The sequence below is a fragment of the Haliaeetus albicilla genome, chromosome Z (genome assembly GCF_947461875.1).
Source record: "Haliaeetus albicilla chromosome Z, bHalAlb1.1, whole genome shotgun sequence".
Classification (NCBI taxonomy): Eukaryota; Metazoa; Chordata; class Aves; order Accipitriformes; family Accipitridae; genus Haliaeetus; species Haliaeetus albicilla.
Window position 1 is genome coordinate 6508068 of NC_091516.1, and position 21609 is coordinate 6529676.

Below are 21609 nucleotides of genomic sequence, written 5' to 3' on the forward strand. Positions count from 1 at the left end.
AAGATAATCTGCTGCATGGCCAGTTGTTTTCAGAAACCAGACAGCCTGTTCACCTGCCTAGAAAATGGAGTTAGGAGTTGTACACATAACCTAGGGGTTAACATCTTGTCTTTGTCTTGAAATTTAATACTCCCCAGTTGCTGCTGTTTTGGGTGATCAGACTAAACAATTATATTATTTTGACTCTTTAACACATCCTTCATTATGTTAATTTTCAGTGGAAAGGTTTGCAGTAAAAGGCCAATGTTTGCCAAATAAACAACAAAGTCACCAATTATTTCTACTTGTGAAATAAGAGTAGCTGTGGAATCTCGCATACGCTGGCTAGTGAGGATAGGCATGTGCCAGCACTGATGTGACAGACACCATAGCAATATCAGGCAAAGAAAACTTTTGAAGTGTGGAAGGAGATGCTTTGAAGACCATTAAGACTTATGAATAAATGTCTGTTATTTAATCACTGGAATATGAACACTGCAGTGATTTCCTTTTCCAAGGGGGACTTGTGAAAGTCAGACTAGCTGGGCCCCAAGTCCAACTGAGATAGAAATTGTGTCAGTTCTGCTTCAGTGAGTGCAGCAATGGTGATTTACACCATCTGAGCATCTGAGTTCATGTTGCTGCTTGTAGCCATGGTGAGAAAGGTATATTCCAGTGAGCTAACTGAGTAACATAGCATGCTGGGGTTTAATTCTTATTTTCTTCTGGTAGTACTATGTCATGCTATAGAGCCTTCCCATAGAAAAAAGAGAGCTCCTAACTTTCTCTTTGTCTCATTAATGTTATAAGCAACAGCAAGAGTAATATGAGAAAGATACAGAAATACGGATACAATTTTTTATCAGTAGCTTTTACAAACTTGTGCTTGTTCTGATGGGTACACAGCAAGTTGGTATGTTTATTTGTCTGCAAGTATCTTGGTAAATTCCAGGAAATATTACCTACTGTTCTGGTCAAAAGATCAAAATCTTAGAGTATTATATGCCATTCATTTTCCAGTGTGAATGTGATTCATTCCTGATTTTTCTGATGACTCATTCCCTCTTCTCATCTTGGCTTCTCCAGATGTAAATTGGAAAATATGTGCAGTCCTTGTCTAATTCTCGGGGCTGTTTTGGTACCTAGGTAAAGTTCACTAGGTGTTTTAAGTAATTCTTGGGAAGCATGAAAGGCAGTAACATTGTTCTTGCAACAATGGATAATAATGCTTAGATTAAAATTATCTGTTGTCTTTCTTTGTTAACCATTTTCTGAAAACACTGAGAACAGTCAAAGAAGCAGTTAACTCTAAAGTATTTGTTTCTTAGTCATATGCTTGTAGAAAAGTGTGAATTATTTGATTTTTCAATTAGGGGGCTAAACAAAGAAATTGGGGGAAATGTTTTGGGTCTACCTTGGAAAAAAATGTGGTGGGAAATAGGGTGAAATGAAATATTTTATCAGATCCATAAACCAAACATTCATGTCATTTTTAGCAGTGCTGGGAAGCAAGCACAGTGAAACAGAATTTGCTTGGTTATAAGCATATGGATGTTGAAGCATTTCTCCTAAATAACAAGCAGACGAGTTTGCCCACTTTATCACAACAGCACTGATTTCTTCTTTGTCAGGGGCAGCAGGGAGAATAGGCATCTTTAAAACTTTTCTAATTGCATTTAGCTGAGCTTAATTTTAAGCATGTCTTTTAGCTTTGGGTTTTAATCATAATGATCAATTGAAAGAATACTTTTAAGAACTAGTAAGCCAAAAATAACAACTCTGTTGCAAACACTACCTCCCCTTCCCATCCAGCTCTGGCAAGTATTTCCCTTCCTCTTTTTCTCCTCTTATCCAGCCATGTCCTCCAACAGGACCAGAGGTTGGGGTCTGCAAGTATACAGGAAGGCAGCTGGGGAGAGAGGAGATACAAGTATTTTAGGTATGGAGAGGAGAGGTGTTTTCTCTTGTTCCTTATATACTTTCTAAGCATCCTGCCTGCCTTAGAGGGAAAAGACCCATTATCTGCCAATGAGCTTTAAAGTCTTTTAAACTGATATCCTTTTCTTAATCCAGTATTTAGAACACTGGAATGCCAAATGACAGTCCTGAAGTGTCATTTCAAAAGAGCATTTGAAATGGTTTATTTGGAAACTTTCTAAAATTACACATCTTGAATTTTCTAAAACTAAATAAATTCTCTCCTTTTTTGCACTCTGAAACTGTTTACAGAATCAACCTGAACTGTACCGATAGCTCCATCCAGCCCCAGCAGTGCCTTTTTTTAACAAACTGAATGTCTGCAGCCTGCTCTAGTGCTTTGTCAGATCCCAAATGTCATCTGCAACCTGCCAGCCACTGACTTACATCTTGATAAACGGTGTTTTTCATTCCATGTGAACTGGGTTTTGTTCTTGTTTATACCCAGCGGTATAGAACAGCTCCTATTGTCCATTGTTCCCTTATGTACTTTCAGAAAACCTGTTTGTTTCTGGCAGCCTTCTCTTCGAGGAATGTGATGCAGAGCACAGATAAAAGCACAAGCATCTGTTAAGATGATTGTGATTGGCGTTATCCTGACAACACTGTAGAAATTGTCTGCTTGGGATGGCAGGCAGGCACAGCCAAACAAAATTAACAGTAGCTTCAATTTACAGTGAGTATGATAAAGCATATGCTTTAATTCAAGGCAACTGTGCAAAGCTGCTGCTTATTTCCTATGCTTCCTATGCATGACAGTCGTGCACACGCTGATTCATTCAGGAGGAGTTGACACTTACATAGGTGCTAAGCTCCAAAATACTTTTGAGGATAATAGTATGGCTAAAGGCAAAAACTGAGAGTTCCCCAAATATTAGTTCGTTCTTGGGAGCTTTAGGGAATGTTTGCAATCCTAGAAGCTGGTATTTGCCAGACTTCAAGTGCTGATGTTTTATTTCAGTCCTGAGTGATGGAGGAAAGTCTCCCCAGTCATTGGTGCTATTTCAGGCAACACTAAGAAAATTCTTGATGTGTTCTCATTCAGGCTTTGACCTGACCTGACCCTGCTTAACTTTAAAATCTGACAAGCATGGTCTGGATTTATTTTTCTATAGCTAAGAGTTCAATGCGTATTTAAATGCTTTAGGCCTTCTACTATCAATGTTAGTCTTCTGTTCAAAGATATACTGTTCTGTTTGGCTTCTACATAGCTGATTTTGCCCTGGCATCCCTAAAAAATATTTCTGTATGGAAAAATTGCTGAAAACTGACATCCTATGTGTTTTTTATATTTCTCACTAAAATATATTTTTAATAAGGGACTAAGAAGCTTCACTGGTGTCTGTTGAAATTCACCGCTGTGTTTCTGCAATGATTCTTTTTATCATTATTCCTGATTTGCTGGCTAGATTCAACAAAATAACTGTCCTGAATGAAAGAGACCAGCTGTTGCTATTCTTTCCATTCTCTCCTCCCCCAGAGTTTTATTTTCAGTTTTGTAATGCAAAATGCAAGAAACCTTTTCAAATGCTTTCAGCGAATACAAGTGTCCAGTTCCCTAAACATCAGCAAGTGAAAATAGCTGTGGAGAGTCTTCTGCAAGACCCCAGTGCTTTCATAAAATGGTCAAAGTGAGATGACTGACATGCAAACCAGGGAAAGACTCTCTCCCATCACTGACGTTTCTCTGTGGGCTGCACAGAGATATCAGGTTGATACTTTGATAGATTGCAATCTGTTTTCAGCAGCTGACCCAGACATAACATCATCATTTCCTGATTATATTGATATGTGTTTCTATTATTTGCTTATTTTGCGCCTTGAGAAACAATTCCTTTTTGTTGTTTAACTGTAAACAGCATTGCAAGGCCTCATATTAAATCATAATTATTTACCATGCTGTTCACGCACCTTTGTCCCTGGGGAATGTGGTGACGTGAATTTACAGGAAGATCGGGGTATTTCTCACCAACAGTTTCCTGTTATTGATATGCTTTTGTTTAGTTGTGATCTTTTTTTTACCCTTTCAGGTTCTCAGGGGAAAAATAAACAGGCGCATGACATTAATCACAGTCCTCTGGTGTCGTATTGGAGGCCTCACAAATACTTTCGATGTGGAATTGTGAACTAGGTTTGGATCTTTCGAAAACACCAATGACAGGGTATTGTTTATTAGTACTTACTCTCTTATTCTGATAAATGATTCCAATAATTCTTAAAAATTCTTTTGTGATCGTGTTCCTTTTTAGAAGCCAGAAGGGTTCAAAGGTTTATGAAGACAACCTTGAACGGTTTGTGTCTATGTGCGTAGATTTGTATAATTGGGCTAAGTTTCCTTTTGAGAGAAAATATGAATCACATAGAGATACAGAGGTAATTAAAAAATCCAGAGTCCTTTCAGCAAATACTGGCAAACACAGCCAAAAATGTTTTCTTCAAGATGGTTTGCCAGCTTCTTTCCTTTATAAATAAATGAAGCCCATATTCTTTCTGTAAAAAAGGTAATATAAAAATTCTATTCACTAGTACATCAAGAGCCACCAGCATAACTACCAGGGTCATTATCTAACACATCTAACATGTAAATCTTAAATCTTTTTCAGTGGTTTTGGCTATCCTACTTTTATTTCTGTCTCTGTGGACGTGTGGTACACTCCTAGCCAGTGACCTTTGCATAATATCTTGATTTTGCAATAAGGAGCTGCAGCAGAACAAGAAATTTAATGTCAAAGCAGATTTTGGGAGGTTTAGATTTTTTTCTTCCAAGACATTGTAGAAATATTGTGGTAAAAGGCAAAATGGCAGTGTGTCCCAGAGAACCCACGCCAAGAAGACCACCGAGGGATAGATCTGTTGGCTAAAACAAACTGTTAAAGTAAGCTCACAAGTAGTGTAGTAGCTATTCAGATTCCTTACCAAATTCTCGGGGTTCAATATTTTTGTTTCGTGTATTGTTAAGTAGCATCTTTCTTAGAAACTGTGTTGTAAGATTTAGAGCAAAATCTCAGAGTCAAACCGACACGTCCACATCCTACTAGTGGCTACAGATTTATTGTATTTGGTACTTAGTGTTCTGCTTTGAGTGTTTGACACTGTTGTTTTCCTTCATTACTGCTGCTAGCATTAAGGACTACTAAGAACGGGCCAACAAAAGTTGTATGTGATACAATACTAATAAAAATTCATGTTGTAGAACTTCATATAGAGGGTTTTAATTACCTTCTCTTCTCCTTTAGGAGTATTTAACTTCTGGATAACATGTAGATTCTATCTGAATTCTTAAAATACTCACTTGTTCTCTTTCTAGAAGGCTATGTAATCCAAAGGACTCTGTAAAATTTTCTCTATGGCCATGCACAGTTCTGCTGCCACTGGATTTATGTGAATTTGTCCTCATCTGTAAGCTGAGCCAAGTGAGATCTGGCTGCTTTTCAGATGAGGAAATTCTAAGAAGTCTCAGGTTATTAGGTTGTTCTAGTTGTGACATTTCATCCTCTGGACTTCCAGGCCTTGAAAGCAATTTGTTGGTTCCATTACTGAATCAGATATATTTCCTCCCAACTGCATCAGTTTAAGATTCCACGACCTGAGCAAAATAGCTTTTTCTTTCTGGAAATCCCACTGGAAAAAAAAAGAAGTGAAAAAAACACAGATGTTTTATTAAGCAGACCATAACAAAGCTTCCTATCTGATTTTATTCTCTAAGCACATTCATCCCTCAAACCATAAAGGCGTACATTCCCCCCAGCCAAGTTCTCTCCATTCCAAGTGAAGCTCAAGACTAACAGATGATGTTCCTGAGCACATCAGCAAGCTCACCTCCCACTCTCTGCTATCACCCTTGAAGACCTTGGGTGCTGGATTTTCTCCCAGCACATAGACCTCTAGATTAGGGTGTCCTTTTACTTTTTTACCAACATGCTGCCTTTTTAGCAGGACCTGTTGGGATGTCAGCTCCGAGTTGTGTACCCATGCACTGTGCCCTGGCTATGCATGAGCAATTGTGTGATCTGAACCTGGTTGTGGCTTAATATTTCATTCATACAGCTGATGTATCCTTTCACCTGCCGCCAGAGCCGATTGACCTGGTGAAGAAGGACTCAGTTAAAACATTTTAGAAATGAATGAAATGCCTAATTCCCTTGTCATATCCGCAGTTACTCACCCTCTGAACATGCAGAGTTTTAACACAGTTCTTCCTTCCTCGGTAAGGGTTTAAGATAGGGACCTGGATCTTCTATTTAAGTACCAGACAGGGTGGAAGGAAGTCAGAATTACATTTCATCCAAGACATTTCAGGCTTTTCATTCCTCCTGGTTTGGTGTTTGGGATCAGTCCTCAGCAGAGAGGAAGAGAAAGGGTCCATCATTTCTCTGAGTCCTTAAGCATTTTGTTGCTGTTGTTCCTCTGTAGTTTTTGCTTTCTGCTAACACCTCAGGACCCATTTCCACCAAGATGGCGAGACCAGCTTGTACTTTGTTATGTCTCTCTGAAACCTTGGTTAGTGATTTTGATACTTTTAGTATCTCTCTGGAGAATTTTTATTATTATTATTTCATGCCACAGTAGAAAGTTATTTCTATTGCTGTTAAGTGTCTTTGGAAAGCAGAGATGTCAATCATGATCATTACAGAATCATGGTACCAAATCAGGATGCCTTTCCCTCTGCGTGGATGCTCATAGCCACTTTGGTTGTTTTTTTGTTGGACTAACGGATTGCTTTCATATTTGTCACACTTAGGAGGACAAATATTCAAGATAACAGACAAAGGATAAGTGTTCAGCAGTCAATGTTAGGTAAAAATGCTTACTCGCAAGCCCGGTCTCTGGTATTTTCAGAAACACCAAAGTTCTGGAAAACTAAATTTTCTTAAAAGCTCACAAGTCTCTCCTTTTTCCACAGTTCATTATCTTGTTGAAGAAGATTCATTTCACCCAGGATGTGCACTTATCTATTAAATCAGCAGATATTTTACAAAATCCTCTTGTTCCCTAATGACAACTTTATAATGCTCTTACTACTTCCTACTGGTCAAATAACACTAAAAAAGCCTTGATTTTCTTGCCACTGCCTTTTAACTCTACATGATATTTAACAGGTCAGGCAGTTGGACTAGATGATCATTGTAGGTCCCTTCCAAATGAAATAATCTCTTCTCTTCTCTTCTCTTCTCTTCTCTTCTCTTCTCTTCTCTTCTCTTCTCTTATAAAATTCCATTCACCAACTGCAGGATAATGTTCTCCCTTGGGAGATTGGGCATTGTGTTATCCTCATGATACTAGTTCACTATTTCCAATCTCTATATAGCTATAAATGCTATTCTAACACAGGGGCCAGAAGAATACTGCAGTATTTATCTCAGTTGAAAGCACAGGGTAGTACTCACCTGACCTAACTCAGACAGCTACAGTGTGGACACCTACTACTGTTCTATTATTCCTAGTTCCCCTATGTAATCTATAGAGAAAAATAAGTTCTTTGAGTGAATTCCTCTCACCCTCTAGAGGACACCAAGAGCAGACTGGATGAGTGTATACTGTTGTTGTGACTGTTCTGGGTTTAGTAGCATAGAGGTTTAGCAGGAAAGCAAATGACACTGCAGCTACAGCTGTATGAACACTTTAAACACAGAATTGTAGAAGTGGTGATTGGAGGGACACCTGGACGTATGGAGGGCTTCAGTCCAACCTGACCCTCCAAGCAAGACTCACCATCACTGGATCAGGTCAGCCATAGCTTTGTGTAGCCCCATGTAGCCCTAGGACTAACACACACTAACTGGCCACACTATTAAGCTCTCTTAGTCTAGTCTTTTGGTCTCTGCAGCAGGCTTCCATTTAGTGTGGTAAGCCCCACTCAGAACCCTAGCCCTGCATGTGCATCCCCTTCTCACCCTGGCAGTTTTTCATCATCACTGGGGTTTTTAGTATTGTTCATCAAGTAAGCGTGATTTAGCCGTGAACTCAGAGCATGCAGAGGTACCCAGCACGCAGTAGGCAGTGCAAATGGAGTGCGCTCTCTGCAAGTTTTCACTGGGTTGTGAAATGGATGCTCTGAGGGCTCAGCCACAGTTACAGGGAATGGCAGATATATTCTGCCTTTGAGATGCAGGGTGCAAACAGCAGGGCAGCCTTAGGTGGAACTGTGCACTGTCTTAGATTCCTAATAAGATCTCAGTTTTGTAATTAAAAAGCGTATTGTCTACCTGAGAGGTCAATCACATAGGTGGAATTTTAGATATGCAAATGCCAATGGGTGAAATGTGCAGACTTCTTATCTGCTGTTTTGTTTGCAAACACAGAGCAGTGTCCCTTAGTATGTAAATTTGACTGTTTTGAGTGTAAATTTGGGCTGAAGTTGAACCTGAAAGCCAAGTGTAAATCCCAGAGTTACCACTGGCTAGGCAAGGCTCTCAAAGCTATTGGCAAATGTTGCCCTGGAGGCAGCCTGGTCACAATGAGACAGTGCTCAAACCCAACACAGAAAGAGGGAAAGCAAATATAAAATCACTCTGCTCTGTTTAAGAATTCCAATGGCAGGATCACAGGTCCTAAAAAAAGTCTCCATGAAACCCGGCTAGCTTGAATGGTCAAATCCAGCATTTCCAAACACCTTTAGTTTTAGCTGAGAAAGGGTAACACAGGTCTATTGGAGTCCAGGTCCTGAAGACATTTCAGCTGTGGTGGTGTCCTCTGCTGACTTATTTAGCTAATGAGAGCTGAGTCACAGCAGTCAGGAGACTGACACAGAAACGGGAGTATTTGAGTGCAGACACCCTCTCCATTTATTCCAGAGGTGTTTACAGTGTCCCATGCCTATGAGATGCAGAGCACTCTCATCTCATGCAGGGAAATTTCTGAATACTTTTAAAGTTGCACAGTTGAGTAGAGCATACAATATTACTCATATGCTTAAATTTAAACACACCGGTCTGCAAGCTGGTCCCACTGGAGAACTGAGCTCCCAGCTATTGAGGTCTACCACAGAGAATACATTTTTAAAACATAAAAACCCACTATCTTTTCTCCTGGAAAATATTTATTCTTGCTTTTCCTAAGCTTTGTTTTCTCTGATATCTTTCACATATTGGTGCCAATGTCATTTTACAATGATTTTGGCTCAGAGTACTATATATTAAACTCTTCCTCTCCACACAAAACAAACAAATGAAAAGAGAAACAGAAAATCCTTTATCTGTTGTCTTTTTTTTTTTTTCCCTCAGAAGTAGTTACCCATTGTTATGATAACCACAAATCACTCATGAATGTTACCAACAACATTCTGGGGAAAATGAAGAACAATATAGATGCCACTAAATAGTTCTTAGTTAAAAAAACCTAATACGTTATCATAGCAACAGGCACTGATTTTATTTACAGAACTTCATTTTAAAGGACAAAATGCCTATTTGCACTTATAGTGAATTATGGCATGACACAAAGATGTATGTTTTACATTATTTTTTCTCTGGATTTCACATAAAATTCAGCAAGCTGCAACTGAAAAAAATGTTCAGCAGAATCCAAACCTGCAGTGTTCCCAGAGCACTTTGCTGTTGCTTGTAAGAAAAAATAACATAATAATTCTTAAAAATGTGCAGGTTGCATCCCTTGTCAATTCTTTATTTGATCCCAACTGCTTTCTTCCATTACACTTCCAACTCCCCAGGTTCCATCCAGTAAAAATCCTATTTAAATAAGAGATTTAAATCAGCATGAGCTAAGCAACACATTTTCAGTCAAGGTGGTGGAATACAAGTGCAGTCCCAGGAAAGTTTACACAGGTAGAGAAATTATTTCATTCTTAATGACAAGAAGGGAGTAGAGCACTTGGCTCTCTCCCTTGGAAATGAGGTTCTTTGGCAGTATGATTTGAACGAATTGCCACCCCACAGTGGACTAGCGCATCATGCTAACATTGGCTGTGAGCCTGAAGAAGATTGCCAACAAAAGCCTTAGTGGGTATGCAGTTATTCCAGAAAAAGAGTCTCCTGTCAGCAGAGCTTATTCCACTCTGAACTGGTTTGAGTGATGCCAACAAAAGTACTCTCTTGCTCAGGTGAAGAGATGTTGCCAGTATTTCTAAAACAGAAAGCCTTTTACATGCAGACAGCCCAACAGTGTGGGTGCAGCGTGCACTGCCGGTGCTGCACAGCTGCAGATAGGATAGGTGAGCCCTGGGGGATGCACATGGCCTGGCCGGTCCCCCAGTGTCTGTTTTGTCTAAAGAGATGGTTTCAGATTGGCAGCAAGAGGAACAGACTGCAGAAGGACCCCCTTGTGAGCTCCCTGCTAGGCTGCTTCAATGGGTCCTCAATCCCTTAACCCATGCACACGAGAGCATCACTGGTTTTGTTCATATCACCCCACAGAAGTGGCATGTCCAGCCCAGGAAGGGCAACGATCGCAGGTTCACATTGCCAGGTCTGGAGCGTAAACTCCGCACAGTCCACATAGCTCTACCCAAAGCATTTTGAGGAGGTCTGTGAGTGAGATGGAAGGGGGGAACCTGGACATGGTTTAGGAATTATGTGCTGCTCAGCAAGCAGTGTACCTGGGAGGAGGGAGGCACAGCTGGGGAGTGGACCAAAGCACTAGCAGAGCAGGCACACCTTGGGGAATGAAAGGAAAAAAAGGAAATACAGGTGGAGAGAAGTAATGTGACAGACAGGACCTGGCCAGGGCACAATGTGATAGGCAAAGATGAGCCACTTCTCTCCAGTAAGCATTTCTGGGTGTACCTTTATGGTTTTCTCTTTCTTTTTGATTTATATGTTTGCTTATTTTTAATTTCTCCCCAGAAGTTCAAGAGCGTGTGTGAATTCAATGGCAATGCCTCCTGTCCCAAACTCACAAATACTCTACTGGATTTGGATTTATACTTCCAACTTGCAAGACACAAAGAAAGTTCTTTTAACCCCCATTTTTAAAAAGGGAAAAAAGGAAGACCTAGGGAACTACAGGCCAGTCAGTCTCACCTCTCTGCCCTGCAAGATCATGGAGTGGATCCTCCTGGAAACTATGCTAGGGCACATAGAAAATAAGAAGGTGATTGGTGACAGCCAACATGGCTTCACTCAGGGCAAATTGTGCCTGACAAATTTGGTGGTCTTCTACAACGGGGTTGCTGTGTTAGTGGATAAAGGAAGAGCAACGGATGCCATCTACCTGGACTTGTGCAAAGCATTTGACAGTGTCCCACATGACATCCCTTGTCTCTAAATTGGAGAGACATGGATTTGATGGATGGACCACTCTGTGGATAAGGAATTGGCTGGATGGTCGCACTCAGAGAGTTGTGGTCAACAGCTCGATATCTGAGTGGAGAGCAGTGACGAGTGGTGTTCCTCAGAGGTCGGTATTGGGACCGGTGCTGTTTAACATCTGTGTCATTGACATGGACAGTAGGATTGAGTGCACCTCAGCAAGTTGCTGACGACACCAGGCTGTGTGGTGTGGTTGACACGCTGGAGGGAAGGGATGCCATCCAGAGGGACGTTGACAGGCTTGAGAGGTGGACCCGTGTGAACCTCTTGAAGTTCAACAGGGCCAAGTGCAAGGTCCTGCACATGGGTTGGGGCAATCCCAAGCACAAATACAGGCTGGGCAATGAGTGGATTGAGAGCAGCCCTGCAGAGAAGGACGTGGGGATATTAGTGGATGAAAAACTGAGTATGAGCCAGCAATGTGTGCTCACAGCCCAGAAAGCCAACTGTATTCCGGGCTACATCAAAAGAAGTGTAATCAGCAGGTCAAGGGAGGTGATTGTCCCCCTTTACTCCTTTCTTGTGAGACCCTACCTGCAGTACTGCATTCAGTTCTGGGGCCCCCAACATAAGAAGGATGTGGACCTGTTGGAGGGAGTCCAGAGGAGGGCCACAAAGATGATCAGAGGGCTGGAGCACCTCTACTGTGAAGACAGGCTGAGAGAGTTGGGGTTGTTCAGCCTGGAGAAGAGCAGGGTCTGGGGAGACTATATAGCAGCCTTCCAGTGCTTAAAGGGGGCCTACACGAAAGATGGGAAGGGACTTTTTATCAGGGATTGTAGTGATAGGACGAGGGGTAATGGTTTTAAACTGAAAGAGGGTGGATTTAGATTAGATATTAGGAAGAAATTCTTTGCTGTGAGGGTAGTGGGACACTGGAACAGGTTGCCCAGAGAAGTTCTGGCTGCCCCATCCCTGGAAGTGTTCAAGGCCAGGTTGCATGGGGCTTTGAGCAACCTGGTCTAGTGGAAGGTGTCCCTGCTTATGGCAGGGGGGTTGGAACTAGATGATCTATCTTTAAGGTCCCTTCCAACCCAAACCATTCTATGATTCTATGATTCATTTCCCAAAATGATGCCTCATATTAACAAACCAAGCAGCAAATAAAAATCTCAAGCATAAGGAGATTTGCTGTTCAGCTGGTAATGAATGTCTGAGTTTAAACAAGGTTTGTGGCTTTTTTTGAAATGTACTTTATTAGTAATAGACTATTTCTCAAATACAACTTTTGACTGAATCATTTATTTCAAACAAGAGGACAGCATCATGTGGCTGATGAAAACATTTGAAAGTGCTAAGCATACAGATCAGAAGGAAAAATATTTATCTTTCATGAAGGCATGATGGCAAGGAAAAGATTCTGGAGACATTTTCAGCTGCTGCTTGGAAACTTGGCAATGTGGCCAGGGGACTCATTCCAGCAGTCTTTGTGCCCCTTATACAAAACCCCACTTGCCCTTCTGAAGCACTCACTGGGGAAGCACTGCAGAAACAGGCCCATTCATCCTCAAGGAGAAAAATCCTAAAGCATAGGCTTAGGTTTTAAAAAGTGACAAATTATTTTCAAAATCTCAAGGATTAGCAGGAGACCTGAGTGTGTTTCCAGCTCTCCCCCATCTGGTGGGTAGATCTGGCTATGTTACATCAGTACTTTGGGTCTCACTTTCTTCCTCTTTAAACAGGAAGGGGAAATGTGCTTTAGAGATAAAGATGCAATCATTGTACAAGAGGTAAATACGTCTATTATTTTTTATTACAGGTGTAGGACATAGTTATTGCACTATAGCGTTAAAAGCTTCACAGTTTCTAACACTGGCTCAATGTTTCTTCTATTTTTTTCTGTTTTCTTTATTGCATGTTCCAGATCATGGAAGGAAACTTACCCTTACCAGGAAGAAGTGGATAGAAATAGTATAAAGGAGTAAACATTTTAAATTTAATTAAAGAAAATAAATTAAGCCTGTCGTGTGGGAGAGGGAATAGATAATCAGTTTTAGAACGAGGTGTCATTCTGTCTTACAGAATTGGAGGAGAATGAGACATGGTTTGTCTGACGAAATAACTTTCACTGCACCCTGGAAAAACATTTGTGGTGATAAAAATATATAAAAGAACTTTTTATAACAAGCATTAGAAAAAATGCAGACAGGAAGAAACAAATTAGCATAGTAGAGAGGCTGAATTTACTTTAGCCCAGCAAGAGGCAAGAAGAGAACACTAAACAGGAGCTCAAAGAGCTACTCTTATACAGACAGCAGTAATATATAGCATGTCATCCATGTATAACGATATACTGCTAGTCTGATTCTCCTTGTGTGTAACTCATGCTTTAGAGTCATAGAGGGAATATCAAGGATATTGAACCACGATTGTGAGTTACAGGTGTGATACATCACTATGCATATTAATTACAGCCAACATTTCAAGTATATGTGTTTGCACATGTACATGCTTAGCTGCTGGGGTTTATATGTGCATACTTTTCTCATAGCAGCACAGGTTTGCAGAGCCCCGCATGGGACTGGGACTTCTTTGTACTTCACTCCGTGTAAGCTCACAGGAAGACATGGTCTTTGTCCCAAAGCATTTTAATGTCTACCTAGAAACAATGGCATGAAACAAAAGGAGGGAAGCAGAGAGGGAAAGGGACAATGAGGTCTCAAAGTTACGTGAGTCAACTCCATGTACAATAGAATTGACCTGAATCATCTGAAAGGCTCCTTGGGTCAATAGCTTTGCTGTCCTGGTACATGTCCGGGCAGCTGGTGCTTTTACATGGCTTTGATGGTCTGTCTATTCAGTTGTTGTTCTGATGTGGAGGATGTTGTTTGCATTGTAGGAGAAGCAGGCCTGGTTTTGAGGAGGGAAGTAGGACTTCCAGGTTTCCATGCCACTGCAATGAGTTTAGGAAATAAAATAAAATCTAGGACATACAATGCTTTTTACAGCATGTCTGAGGAATACAACAGGAACTGATATTGGTGTTATTATCTGTCCTTGTGGACTTTTCTGCTTCTACAGTCCCAGCAGGTTCAGAGATATATGTGGGCAGGGGCTGTGGAGAGGATTTAGTTTATGTTTCCTGTGAAATCAATAACATTTGATTGCAGATGACAGTCAGCATCATTCATGTGCACCCTCTGTCTTACATACAAACATACTTGTGTGAAAAATGCTGGTTCGCAAAATATCTGTGTGAACAGAAATATTTTCACATGAGTCTTCCTGGAGAAACAACTGTGAAGATGCACAAGCCTGCTAGAAGCAAACATCTGTCCAGAGATAGAGGAAACATTCATGACTGTTGTCCAAACTTGCTGAGCTGTGGTAAATCAAGCTGCAGCAGTAGCCATCTCACACTCAGAGCTCCTTCATTAAAATTATAAGGCTCTAGAACACAGAGGAAGTGCACACCCTGCACTGTAATCAAGTCCTCCCTGTACCAAATCATGGCAACCCGAAGTCAAATTAATAGACAACCTTCTTCTTATTAAGCCACTAGATGCCTGGAGGTTTGCCTTGCAAATGTTGTGAAAGCACTTTGTGAAAGGGGATGATCCAATATGTAGGTCACTAGTCTGGTACCTGCAACAGCTCGCTGGAGCCTTTGCTTTGGCTTGGAGTACCAGTGGCATCCTGGGTGGGACATTTGGCCTCCTCTTTCCTTAGTTTGCCATCTGCAAGCTGTAGTGCCTTTCTATCTATAAGTGCAGCAACGGGGAACATGCTAACGACTGTGAGATGCTCCTGAAAAGGTGGAGGAAGAGCCACAAGGTGGTGAAAGGTTTTTGTAACACACAGCACTCCCTGATGTTGTTTTCAGAAGAAAAATATTCCTACCTACACAGTGCAAGTTCAGCTGAGTTCCAATATAAGTTGCACCGGAGCTTTTTAGAGCACAAGAGCTACAGGTAGCTTATTTGCTATTTCTCCGTATGTGAGTACTGCCAGTTGAACTCCAAATGCTTCTGTCTCCTTTCTTATTAAGAGTGCTATTTATAGCCTCTCTGGCTGCATTCCACCTGAAGGTCAGATTGTTTACATGGAGTGAGGATATACTGTGTTTTTCTAAATAGAGAGTACATTTTTTGATTCATTAAAAAAACTTTTCCCTGCACAACATAATGGACAGACCTTACTTCTTACTCACAACAGAGACCTGGCTGAAAATCCAAGGAGTTCCAGAGAGCAGAGATGGCTGAAAAAGTGGGAAGGACAGTAAGGGTATCCACATGCATGCAGGAAAGTAAAGAACGTCCAAGTAATAAACACAAATAAATACAGTTTAATGCAAGGGCATTTGTCTCCATTGAATGTTTAACCCAGGTTTATGTTTATATTTCTTGCAGCAACTCCTGCTCTGTCAGTAAACAGCATATGAAGTCCTGCACAATTTCATACTCCTCAGGCAGTGCTACTGTTCCCATTATTTCTATTCCAGTCACAGAAATTTTCCTATTTCCTTTATTGGAAGCAGGATATGACATGATACTGTTCTCTCCTTTCTCTGTTGTTTTTTAGTTCTTCAGCATCTCCTCACCTTAGTATAACGTGGGGGAAAATATCACAAAGATGAGAACTATTCTTTCCATTCCAGCATTTAAAGACATAAATATAGAAGATGAGCCATCTTAGGACTTTGATAGTGCAGTAGTTGGCAGGATAGAAGCACATGGAACAGGCAGAAACTCTTACACGTGGAACAAGGTAGTTCACATTGCTCAGACAAGAGAGATATTTTTGGCATTTTATTTTGATCCTAGAAAATTAAGTGTCCTAAGAAAGAGTTCTTATCCAGTGTACAGTAAGAGAGGCCAGTGTATGGCCAGTGAGCTGATTATAAGCTCAGACTTCATTGGAGAATTAAGGTCTTTAGCCTCTCCTCTCCCATTAATTCCAGCCACTGCCACATCACACAGTTGCAGCAGTACAACCTGCCCCTAAAATGCAGCCCATCAACAGCCTTTAAGCCTAGTCTTTTCTTGCCATTATTGAGACTACTGCAAAGTTATAAGCCTATGGAAAAGAAAGAAAAGTAAAAAAAAAAAAAGAAAAAAGAAAAAAGTTTAAAATTAAGTGACTGGAAAGGGCTGTTGAGTACCCACCACCCTGCAAAGGCATCCAGGGAACTGGGGGGTGGTGGGGGGTACTGCCCAGCTGAGCTCTGCCCAGGTATATAGCAAGAGGGGAAAAAAGCAGATGCAAACTCCACAGTTGAATTTGCTAATGTGCCATGAACAGCTGGGACACTTAGGTGGCTCCCATCAGAGAATGAACACTGGGGCTAGGGGTTAAGGCTGGATGGTGCTTCTTCAAGAATCACTTGAGATAATAGAAAACCAAGAGTTTCAAAGGAGTCATCCTATCTCAGACTAAAAGATGTGAGAAGCTGCAGGTGGACCACCAGTTCATAAAGTGATTAGGCTGGGGTCTGCCCAACAGTTCCGTTCACAGCTGAGTCTTTCAGGGCTATTCTGTAGCACCGCACAAGCATCTCTGCCACCTGCACTGGTAAGTGCTTCCCAGAACAGTCCCCTGCCTTGTTTTTATGATAGACCTGGTCAGTGGAAATTGCTGCCAGATCCCAGGAAGGTCCTGAGAAAAAGTCTGGCAGTTCATATGGCTGTTAGGGAGCTAAGCACCATTATGAAGAGGATATTGGGCTAGAATGATCTTCAATCTGACCTAATATGAATGTTCTTACTCCCTTCTTATGTTACGCTCTTCACTGACGTGCGCAGCAGCGCTGGAAGACAACTCTACCTCACCAAGTGTTAGGGTTGAGATCAGCTACCATGTACATCCTATGTGAAGTCATCAGGTTCCTGGTGTCCCAATGTTTGCCCCTTTGAGTCAGCTGAGACTGATCTCACCACCTACCTTTTGTGTGTCCACCCTGGGGATCAATAGAAAACAGTCCCCCACACTATGATCATCTATTTACCTGAGGCAGAGATGAGCTAGCTATAGACTTGAACACGATCAGGACCTGGGAAAGATCTCGACCCAGGTATAGCCTACGCTGCCTTGGTAATTATTTAATTTTGTGCCCAGGGCACTTGTGCGTAGTTTTCATCAAACATCATTTTATTGATGTTAAGCCAGGTGTGGCGGTGGAAAGGTGCTGTGTTTGTTGGCAGTTCTGGGTATCCCTGCCCTCACACTGGCCAGAGGGAGCCAGCCATTTTTGCTTGTCATGGTAGCAGCCAAATTTCTGCAGCTTGAGTAGGCTTTTTAAAGTAGGAAGATGAGAGAATCAGGGGAGGGAAACAGATGCTTTCACTGTTCACCCTCCTCTGTTGTGTTCTCTGGTTTTGTGCTTGCTGTTGGGCAGTATCAATATTGCCAGCCCTGAGTTTTCAGTCTCAGCTGGATGACAAGTCCCAAGAAATCATGGCATCAGTTTCAAAATCTTAAAGGGTTTGGTTTGGTTTGGTTTTTTCACATGGTCTTTTAGACTGGCTGCCAGTCGTTTCCCAGAAATTTTTGAGTCTTTGCATGCACACCTGCAATGAAGTGCATTCCCCTGCAATGACGTTCTTTTGAGGGGGGAATAAAACTTTTCCCCAAAAAACTTTCAATTTTTTTAAACATCAGCTAAGATTCCTAACTAATTCTGTGCAGACAGGTCCAAGGTTGCTAGCAAAGCATCCAGTAACGTGAGATTTGCAGTATGGCTTTAAGAGGTGATAATGTTTCCTGTTCTGTAGATTAGCTATATGGCTGTACAAGATTACAAATACTTCAGTATATAAGGGGGGGGGGGGGGGGGGGGGGGGCAGAACTTCTTTATAATACATTGTTGCACCAGAGCCCATTTTGTTCCTTTTTTTATTAAATGCCATCCTGGAACTTTAATGTGGGACTGGATACTGGCAGTTTCCCATGTGCAAAGACCAGGACATACTGAAGAGCAGACTTGGGCTCTCCTTGTGTGCTGCTCTTTTCTTATGCTTATAAAGCCTGAGTATGTTCAAAGCTGAAAACTAGCAGTGTAAATTTCCTAAATGCCTTTAGAAAACCAAAACCTCAACCACTGCCAAGAGAAACATGAGTTCCTGAAACTGGACAGCATTGCTTGGGTTTCCTTTGAAGAAAAAAAAAAAAGAGAGAAGAGAAAAAAAGCCAAATGCCTGAAATATGTAAGATGGAGCTATACAGGAGTTAAAGGGAAGCTGCTTAGGAAGCAAAGCAAAGCCCAAAATAAAAAGCAGGAATGGAAAACTAAAAATAACAAACAGGAAAGTGTGACACAGCTGCAAGGGCTCTGGTGCATTCTCCCCCAGCATTGTACCTTTTTTTTTTTTCAGGAACATACTAATATTGTGTTTGGATTTCAATGGCATTCCAATCCATTATTTGTTCTTCAAAAATAGATGTTTCTCTTGTGAGGAAGAAAGAGATTTTCAAGTAATGTTCATATGATTTCAATTGTCCCAGTTTATCGAATAACACTTCCATAGGCTTAGCCTTTGCAGAGCAGAAAGACTGCATCAATTATGTCATTTCAAGAAAAATTAATCTTTGTCTCGTTAGAATGGTGAAGACCAGTTCATGCATAATCAACTGTTGCCCTTAATTCCAGTTGAATATTTACTTGATAGTTTTCAAAAGTAGGAAGGGGGCTAGGACATGAATCTGAGTTGCAGCTACTTTGGAAGCACAGTGGATAGGAGGGGATCAGGGAGGATCAGGAGCATCGTGTACTAATAAAGTTAAGGAAACCTCTGTCTTTTTCTTCATCCAAACACAGGTTTATTTGTTTTCACAGAGCATGTTGCCTGCCCTGAGAATCCTACAGGAAGGCAGTGCGGGGGATACAGAGCTGTCAGGACTGCAGCGAGATTCCGGGTGCCTGCAGAAAAGCTGGGCTCTCCAGGCGTGGGTGCAACACAACCACCCCAGCCACGACCAAGGCACCCAACACACGCACAGGGGTCACTGGCAGCTCCGGCGTGATGAGATGGGAAGGAATGCTTCAGCATTCAGAGGTCTTGCTGTATTAACACCTATTTAATTGCTATATTTGCCCATTCTGCAAAACTTAAGCCACACATGTGGCTTATGTATGGTCTGTGGCCACCCAGAAGATAGATGGACAATTGACTACGCTTGAGTAGTGCTGGCGCCTATTTTGGGAGAGCAAGAAAGCCAGAACATGCCAGTTTGTCAGTCCAAGTTTCCTCAGACAGTCACAAACCCCAGTGGAAACCACATTAAGACCTGCCAAACTGGAGATAGTGGTGCCTATCAAGCTATCAGTCCAACTTGTAAAATTCCTATTTTCAGCAGACACAACAAAAACAGGAAATATTTACCATCTTTGCAGGTTTCAGGAAATACTTTCAAAGCACTGCTGTGACCTGACAGTCCATTTAAATAGATAGCAAACATGTACAGAAGTGATAATAAATATATTTTCATTTAAAATATATACTTTGGTGTGTTTTCTCTATTATGTATGTCACAGCAGATCAGAGTGGCAAATTTATAGTTAATCACACTGTTGTGATTAGGCAGTGATACGTCTCCCAATACTTCTGTGAATGTATTTATATAAAGAAATTGTACAATAAAGTATGTTAAAGATATTTTGCACAGTTGAAGATGATAATGCTGTTTTTCATTAAATGTTAGTCTACACTGGAAATATATTTATTACATATTATTAGAATCATGGATGGAATACATCTGATATATTCCAGGCTTTTCTATTCGGTGTACTTCAGACATCTCTCTAAAACATGATGATACATTGTTTGAACTGTAATGGTGTCTGCAACATCCTATAATATGGGTTGTAATAGAAACTAATACTGCATTACAGCATACTTATCAATGTTGTTGCATGTTAAATATAAAATGAGAGGCAGTGCAGATATTACTAGCTTAGCTAGTAGTTGAGAAAATAAAGTCTACCTACTAGAAATGAGGCCTATTTGCCAAACGTACTCATACTGGAAATAATATATGACCCCACAGGAGCATGTTGTGTGACAAACCATATCATGACTTTTACCCCAGGAGAGAAGAGCATCTGTAGCTAACTTCAGGCTTGTGTGGGAAGGAAAGATCAGCTAAAAAGAGCATGCCTGCAACATGGAGTTGCGTGAAGAAAGAAATAAAGTCTAAAAGAAAATCCACATGTGCAAAATAAGGGAAATGAGTTGGAGTGTGCAGTAGGGAGCCAGGAGAGTTGTGAAAGGAAAGGTAGAAAGATGAAATAATTGAAAATAAAGAAAAGGCTGGTGAAGAGTGCTTGGTTCCATGAACATCACTTCATGTCCCTTGGGAGGCAGTTCTGAAGGGCAAGGAGTCCAGGAAGTTTCGACATTCTTCAGGAAGGAAATCTTAAAGGCACAGGAGCAGGCCATCCCCATGTGCCGAAAGATGAGCCAGCGGGGAAGAAGACCTGCCTGGCTGAACAGGGAGGTTTGGCTGGAACTCAGGAAAAAAAAAAAAAAGAGAGTTTATGACCTTTGGAAGAAGGGGCAGGCAACTTAGAAGGAGTACAAGGATGTCGTGAGGTTATGCAGGGAGAAAATTAGTAGGGCCAAAGCTCAGCTAGAACTTAATTTAGCTACTGCAGTGAAAGACAATGAAAAAGTTTCTATACATACATAAGCAACAAAAGGATGGCTAAGGAGAATCTCCATACTTTATTGGATGCGGGAGGAAACATAGTGACAAAGGATGAGGAAAAGGCTGAGGTACTTAATGCCTCCTTTGCCTCAGTTTTTAACAGTAAGACCAATTGTTCTCAGAGTACCCAGCCCCCTGAGCTGGGAGACAGAGACAGGGAGCAGAATGAAACCCCCATAATCCACAGGGAAATGGTGGGTGACCTGCTACACCACTTAGACACAGGGAAATGGTGGGTGACCTGCTACACCACTTAGACACACAGTTGTCTATGGGGCTGGATGGGATCCACCCAAGGGCACTGAGGGAGCTGGTGGAAGTGCTCACCAAGACACTTTCCATCATTTACCAGCAGTCCTGGCTAACCGGGGAGGTCCCAGTGGACTGGAGGTTAGCAAATGTGATGCCCATCTACAAGAAGGGCCTGAAGAAGTATCAGGGGAACTGCAGGCCTGTCAGCCTGACCTCGGTGCCAGGGGAGGTTATGGAGCAGATCGCCCTGAGTGCCATCACACAACACATACAGAACAACCAGGGATCAGGCCCGGTCAGCATGGGTTTATGAAAGGCAGGTCCTGCTTGACCAACCTGATCTCCTTCTATGACATGATGACCCACTTAAGGGATGAGGGAAAGGCTGTGGATGTTGTTTACCTAGACTTTAGTAAAGCCTTTGGCACCATTTCCCGCAGCATTCTCCTGGAGAACCTGGCTGCTCATGGCTTTGATGGGTATACTCTTTGCT

The 21609-nt window shown here is 41.5% G+C and overlaps 1 long non-coding RNA gene across 1 annotated transcript; it reads left to right on the plus strand.

The window, feature by feature from the left end:
* The first annotated feature begins 540 nt into the window (after positions 1–540).
* Positions 541–20036, plus strand: LOC138683785 (uncharacterized). The gene is made up of 4 exons (XR_011323223.1): positions 541–2632; positions 3987–4118; positions 10758–12952; positions 18994–20036. It is a non-coding gene; the product is annotated as an uncharacterized lncRNA (long non-coding RNA).
* The last annotated feature ends 1573 nt before the right edge of the window (positions 20037–21609 follow it).